Raw genomic sequence first — 7,879 nt, forward strand, 5'->3', positions numbered from 1 at the left:
CTATATATAAGAGCGGAATGAAGCAGCAGCCCGTTTGCGATGTGCGGCTCCCCAAAGTTGCTATTCTTTCTCACTCCATCGAGGCACAAATGCGGGAGTTGTTGGACAGTGGTCCTTGTTCCAATGGTGTCATTGCGGCGAAATTTGTTCACAGCTAAGATTGGTTTTTGTGAGAGATGGGTATGAAAGCACATCCCGATTGCTACGCGGGAGCTCCCTAAGGTCGCCTCTGTGCCAACTCGATCGGCACAACATTGGGAATGGTTTGACAGCGGTTGTCATTCCAATGTGTCATTGGGGGATGTCTTGGAAAGTGGTCTTTCTTTCAAGGGCGAGCTCGTATCTAGCACTTGGGTTGTGCATCGCGTCACAAGTGAATGGGGGATGTCTTGGAAAGTGGTCTTTCTTTCAAGGGCGAGCTCGCGTCTAGCACTTGGATTGTGCATCGCATCACAAGTGAATGGGGAGATCTCTCTATGAACGGCGGCATGGTGATTGCAAGAGAAAATTGACTTAGTCAGAGCCATTGGCCTCGGGCCATTGTGACGGCCTCGCAATTTCTCTTTAATTGCAACCTATGTTTGCGCAGTAGCAGAGTTTGCATGTAAGATGGGCCTTGTTCTCGAGAGTTCTAGGAGATGACCTCCGAAACTTTTGGATTGGGCCCCTTCAAGGTGAAATTCATCTAGTTGATCGGATGAGCTCGATGACCATTTCAGTCCCTCGGCTCCATGAACTCACATCTCGTAACCGATGACAATCTTTTTCTCCTCTGCCAACCTCATAAAGAATTGGGTCGTGAATGGCTGTTTGGTAGGAATTTTAAAGGATTTGGATTTTTAAGGCGGATGTCGGTGTGTTCGCTAATTTCTAATGCAGAGTGAGCCTCGCAGTAATAGCTTATATAGGAGAGGTGGTTGCCGCGAGCCTCTCCCGTGCCCCTCTCATTGATTCAACGCCGGTGTCAAGGCGGATGGATATGTCGGATTTTGAAATGGTGGAAGCCAACGTTGAATCAATTAGAGGGGCATGAAGCCCACCCTGGATGTGCTATTCCTCGACTCTCCTTTAGATCATGTTTTCTTCTCACTCAGCTGGCACAATTTTGGAAAAAGGTTTGGCAGCGGTTGCCATCCCTCACCGCGTCTACTTGGTGATTTTAAAACTCGATCTAAAACGGGAGCCCTCGCCTAGCACCTTCGTCCGGTATTGCATAAAAGTATGCCAACGGCACAAATCCCCCAATGAATGCCTACGCTTAGACCCTCTCTTAGATCACCTTCTTTGATCACTCGACCGATGCAACTACGGAAGAGACTTGGCAGCGGTTGCCATTCTACAGCATGTATGTTCAGCGATTTCGAATTTGATCTAATGGCGAGCCCTTGTCTCTAGCCATGAGGTGGGTGCTTGGCGCTCTAGCAAAATTTTTTGCGTGCCTATCGCGGCTACAATGGGAGAGGTGGTTGCTGCGAGCCTCTCCCGTGCCCCCCTCATTGATTCAACGCTGCTGTCAGGGCAGATGAATATGTAGGATTTTGAAACGGTGGACGCCGACATTGAATCAATTAGAGGGGCATGAAGCCCACCCTCGAGGGTGCTATTCCTGGACTCTCCTTTAGATCATTTTTTCTTGTCACTCAGCTGGCGCAATTTCGGAAAAAGGTTTGGCAGCGGTTGCCAGCCCTCACCGCGTCTACTTGGTGATTTTAAAACTCGATCTAAAACGGGAGCCCTCGTCTAGCACCTCCGTCCGGTGTTGCTCAGGTATTGCATAAATTTATGCCATCGGCGCGAATCCCCCAACGAATGCCTACGCTTGGACCCTCTCTTAGATCACCTTCTTCGATCACTCGACCGACGCAACTACAAAAGAGACTTGGCAGCGGTTGCCATTCTACAACGCGTCTATTCAGCGATTTCGAAGTTGATCTAATGGCGAGCCCTTGTCTCTAGCCATGAGGTGGGTGCTTGGTGCTCTAGCAAAATTTTTTGCGTGCCTATCGCGGCTACAACAGGAGAGGTGGTTGCCACGAGCCTCTCCCGTGCTCCCCTCATTGATTCAACACCGCTGTCAACGCGGATGGATATGTTGGATTTTGAAATGGTGGACGCCGACGTTGAATCAATTAGAGGGACATGAAGCCCACCCTCGAGGGTGCTATTCCTGGACTCTCCTTTAGATCATGTTTTCTTGTCACTCAGCTGGCGCAATTTCGGAAAAAGGTTTGGCAGCGGTTGCCAGCCCTCACCACGTCTACTTGGTGATTTTAAAACTCGATCTAAAATAGGAGCCCTCGTCTAGCACCTCTGTCCGGTGTTGCTCGGGTATTGCATAAATTTATGCCATCAGCGCGAATCCCCCAATGAATGCCTACATGCTTGGACCCTCTCTTAGATCACCTTCTTTGATCACTCGATCGACGCAACTACGGAAGAGACTTGGCAGCGGTTGCCATTCTACAGCGCGTCTGTTCAGCGATTTCGAAGTTGATCTAATGGCAAGCCCTTGTCTCTAGCCATGAGGTGGGTGCTTGGCGCTCTAGCAAAAATTTTTGCGTGCCTATCGCAGCTACAAGGGGAGAGGTGGTTGCCGCGAGCCTCTCCCGTGCCCCCCTCATTGATTCAACGCCGCTGTCAGGGCGGATGGATATGTAGGATTTTGAAACGGTGGACGCCGACATTGAATCAATTAGAGGGGCATGAAAGCCCACCCTCGAGGGTGCTATTCCTGGACTCTCCTTCAGATCATGTTTACCTGTCACTCAGCTGGCACAATTTCAGAAAAAGGTTTGGCAGCGGTTACGAGCCCTCACCGCGTCTACTTGGTGATTTTAAAACTCGATCTAAAACAGGAGCCCTCGTCTAGCACCTCCGTCCGGTGTTGCTCGGGTATTGCAAAAAGTTATGCCATCGGCGCGAATCCCCCAACGAATGCCTACACTTGGACCCTCTCTTAGATCACCTTCTTCGATCACTCGACTGACGCAACTGCGAAAGAGACTTGGCAGCGGTTGCCATTCTACAGCGTGTCTGTTCAGCAATTTCGAAGCTGATCTAATGGTGAGCCCTTGTCTCTAGCCATGAGGTGGGTGCTTGGCGCTCTAGCAAAATTTTTTTGTGTGCCTATCGCGGCTACAAGGGGAGAGGTGGTTGCCGCGAGCCTCTCCCGTGCCCCCCTCACTGATTCAACGCTGCTGTCAGGGCGGATGGATATGTCAGATTTTGAAACGGTGGACACCGACATTGAATCAATTAGAGGGGCATGAAGCCCACCCTCGAGGGTGCTATTCCTGGACTCTCCTTTAGATCATGTTTTCTTGCCACTCAGCTGCCGCAATTTCGGAAAAAGGTTTGGCAGCGGTTGCCAGCCCTCACCGCATCTACTTGGTGATTTTAAAACTCGATCTAAAACGGGAGCCCTCGTCTAGCACCTCCGTCCGGTGTTGCTCGGGTATTGCATAAATTTATGCCATTGGCACGAATCTCCCAACGAATGCCCACACTTGGACCCTCTCTTAGATCACCTTCTTCGATCACTCGACCAACGCAACTACGGAAGAGACTTGGCAGCAGTTGCCATTCTACAGCACGTCTGTTCAGCGATTTTGAAGTTGATCTAATGGCGAGCCCTTGTCTCTAGCCATGAGGTGGGTGCTTGGTGCTCTAGCAAAATTTTTTGTGTGCCTATCATGGCTACAATGGGAGAGGTGGTTGCCGCGAGCCTCTCCCGTGCCCCCCTCATTGATTCAACGCCGCTGTCAGGGCAGATGGATATGTCAGATTTTGAAATGGTGGACACTGACGTTGAATCAATTAGAGGGGCATGAGGCCCACCATCGAGGGTGCTATTCCCTGACTCTCCTTTAGATCATGTTTTCTTGTCACTTAGCTGGCGCAATTTCGGAAAAAGGTTTGGCAGCGGTTGCCAGCCCTCACCGCGTCTACTTGGTGATTTTAAAACTCGATCTAAAACGGGAGCCCTCGTCTAGCACCTCCGTCCGGTGTTGCTCAAGTATTGCATAATTTTTTGCTATCGGCACGAATCACCCAACGAATCCCTAGCCTTGGACTCTCTCTTAGATCACCTTCTTCGATCACTCGACCGATGCAATTATGGAAGAGGCTTGGTAGCGGTTGCCATTCCACAGCATGTCTGTTCAGCGATTTCGAAGTTGATCTACTAATGGCGAGCCCTTGTCTAGCCATGAGGTGGGTGCTTGGGGCTCTAGCAATTTTTTGTGTGCCTATCGCGGCTTACAATGGGAGCTTTGATAACAAAATTTCTCGGCAACCCTCCCCAATAGAAATCAGTGCTGGTGTTCGCGAAAGACACGTTATTCGGATTTTTGGAATATTGGCACCAGCATCGTTTCTATTGGGAGGGCCGTGAAGCCATCCCGATTTTGCTATGCGAGGGCTCTCTCCCCAGAGTCATTCTCTACGTAACAACTTCTTTGGCACAAAATTTTTAGAATGGTTCGGCAGCGGTTGTCGTTCCAATGGTGCCATTGTGGTGGTTGCCTGGGCAGCGATCTGAAGGGTGACCCGTCGTCTAGCAGTTGGCCTGCGCATCACGAGTGACAAGGGAGCCTTTGTTATCGGAATCTCCTCGTGGCCATTCGATTAGAGGAGCCATTGCTTGTTTGAGCAAGGACGAACGTAGCCTCAGATTCCAAACGAAATCACCGATTTCGGATCTATATAAGAGCAGAATGAAGCAGCAGCACAGCCCGTTTGCTATGCGCGGCTCCCCAAAGTTGCTCTTCTTTCTCACTCCATTGCCACAATTTTGGGAGTTTTTCGACAGTGGTTGTCATTCCAATGTGTCATTGTGGTGATCTGGAGAGCGATGCTAAGGGCAGGAGCTTGTGTCTAGAATTTGGGATATGTTTGTGCGAGCGAGCAGGGGAGCTTCTCTTATCGGAACCTCTCCATGGCCTTTGAATATATAGACCCAGTGCCGATGATATCGATGGATGCGAGCCCTTGGATTCCAAATTTGTCCATAGCTAACATTGGTTTTTGTGAGAGATGGGCATGAAAGCACATCTCGATTGCTACGCGGGAGCTCCCTATGGTCACCTCTGTGCCAACTCGATCGGCACAACATTGGGAGTGGTTCGACAGCGGTTGATGTTCCAATGTGTCATCGGGGGATGTCTTGGAAAGTGGTCTTTCTTTCAAGGGCGGTCTCGCGTCTAGACCTTGGATTGCAAGAGAAAATTGACTTAGTCGAAGCCATTGGCCTCAGGCCATTGTGACGGCCTCACAATTTCTCTTTAATTGCAACCTATGTTTGGGCAGTAGCAGAGTTTGCATGTAAGATGGGCCTTGTTCTCGAGAGTTCCAGGAGATGACCTCCGGAACTTTTGGATTGGGCCCCTTCAAGGTGAAATTCATCCAGTTGATCAGATGAGCTCGATGACCATTTCAGTCCCTCGGCTCCATGAACTCACATCTCATAACCGATGACAATCTTTTGCTCCTCTGCCGACCTCATAAAAAATTGGGTCGTGAATGGCTGTTTCGTAGGAATTTTAAAGGATTTGGATTTTTAAGGCGGATGTCGTTGTGTTCGCTAATTTCTAATGTAGAGCGAGCCTCACACTAATAGCTTATATAGGAGAGGTGGTTGCCGCGAGCCTCTCCCATGCCCCCCTCATTGATTCAACGCCGGTGTCAAGGCGGATGGATATGTCAGATTTTGAAACGGTGGACGCCGACGTTGAATCAATTAGAGGGGCATGAAGCCCACCCCGGATGTGCTATTCCTCGACTCTCCTTTAGATCATGTTTTCTTGTCACTCAGCTGGCGCAATTTCGGAAAAAGGTTTGGCAGCGGTTGCCATCCCTCACCGTGTCTACTTGGTGATTTTAAAACTCGATCTAAAATAGGAGCCCTCGTCTAGCACCTCCGTCCGGTGTTGCTCGGGTATTGCATAAAATTATTCCATCGGCGCGAATCCCCCAACGAATGCCTACGCTTGGACCCTCTCTTAGATCACCTTCTTCGATCACTCGACCGACGCAACTACGGAAGAGACTTGGCAGCGGTTGCCATTCTACAGCGCGTCTATTCAGCGATTTTGAAGTTCATCTAATGGCGAGCCCTTGTCTCTAGCCATGAGGTGGGTGCTTGGCACTCTAGCAAAATTTTTTGCGTGCCTATCGCGGCTACAATGGGAGAGGTGGTTGCCGTGAGCCTCTCCCGTGCCCAGCTCATTGATTCAACGCCGCTATCAGGGCGGATGGATATGTCGGATTTTGAAACGGTGGACGCCGACGTTGAATCAATTAGAGGGGCATGAAGCCCACCCTCGAGGGTGCTATTCCTGGACTCTCCTTTAGATCATGTTTTCTTGTCACTCAGCTGGCGCAATTTCGGAAAAAGGTTTGGCAGCAGTTGCCAGCCCTCACCGCATCTACTTGGTGATTTTAAAACTCGATCTAAAACGGGAGCCCTCATCTAGCACCTCCATCCGGTGTTGCTTGGGTATTGCATAAATTTATGCCATCGGTGCGAATCCCCCAATGAATGCCTACGCTTGGACCCTCTCTTAGATCACCTTGTTCAATCACTCGATTGACGCAACTACGGAAGAGACTTGGCAGCGGTTGCCATTCTACAGCGCATCTGTTCAGCGATTTTGAAGTTGATCTAATGGCGAGCCCTTGTCTCTAGCCATGAGGTGGGTGCTTGGCGCTCTAGAAAAAAATTTTGCGTGCCTATCGTGGCTACAACGGGAGATGTGGTTGCCGCGAGCCTCTCCCTTGCCCCCCTCATTGATTCAACGCCGCTGTCAGGGCGGATGGATATGTCAGATTTTTAAACGGTGGACGTCGACGTTGAATCAATTAGAGGGGCATGAAGCCCACCCTCGAGGGTGCTATTCCTGGACTCTCCTTTAGATCATGTTTTCTTGTCACTCAGATGGCGCAATTTCGAAAAAAGGTTTGGCAGCGGTTGCCAGTCCTCACCGCGTCTACTCAGTGATTTTAAAACTTGATCTAAAATGGGAGCCCTCGTCTAGCACCTCCGTCCGGTGTTGCTCGGGTATTGCATAAATTTATGCCATCGGCGTGAATCCCCCGACGAATGCCTACGCTTGGACCCTCTCTTAGATCACCTTCTTCGATCACTCGACCGACGCAACTACGGAAGAGACTTGGCAGCGGTTGCCATTCTACAGCACGTCTGTTCAGCGATTTCGAAGTTGATCTAATGGCGAGCCCTTGTCTCTGGCCATGAGGTGGGTGCTTGGCGCTCTAGCAAAATTTTTTGCGTGCCTATCGCGTAAAGCATGTTTTCTAGTCACTCAGCTGGCGCAATTTCAGAAAAAGGTTTGGTAGCGGTTGCCAGCCCTCACCGTGTCTTCTTGGTGATTTTAAAACTCGATCTAAAATGGGAGCCCTCGTCTAGCGGCTCTATGCCAACTCGATCGGCACAACATTGGGAAATGGTTCGACAGCAGTTGTCATTCCAATGTGTCATCAGGGGATGCCTTGGAAAGTGGCCTTTCAAGGGCGAGCTCGCGTCTAGCCCTTGGATTGTGCATCGTGTCACAAGTGAATGGGGAGATCTCTCTGTGAACGGCGGCATGGTGATTGCAAGAGAAAATTGACTTAGTCGGAGCATTGGCCTCGGGCCATTATGACGGCCTTGCAATTTCTCTTTAATTGCAACCTATGTTTGTGCAGTAGCAGAGTTTGCATGTAAGATGGGCCTTGTTCTTGAGAGTTCCAGGAGATGACCTCCGGAACTTTTGGATTGGGCCCCTTCAAGGTGAAATTCATCCAGCTGATCGGATGAAGCTCGATGTGCTTGTATCTATTCCGAGAGGGTAATGATGGTCATTAATCTGTGGCGGTGAGTATT

This window comes from Cupressus sempervirens, chromosome 2, assembly GCF_028749045.1.
Source record: "Cupressus sempervirens isolate cs-2001-9-10 chromosome 2, ASM2874904v1, whole genome shotgun sequence".
Classification (NCBI taxonomy): Eukaryota; Viridiplantae; Streptophyta; class Pinopsida; order Cupressales; family Cupressaceae; genus Cupressus; species Cupressus sempervirens.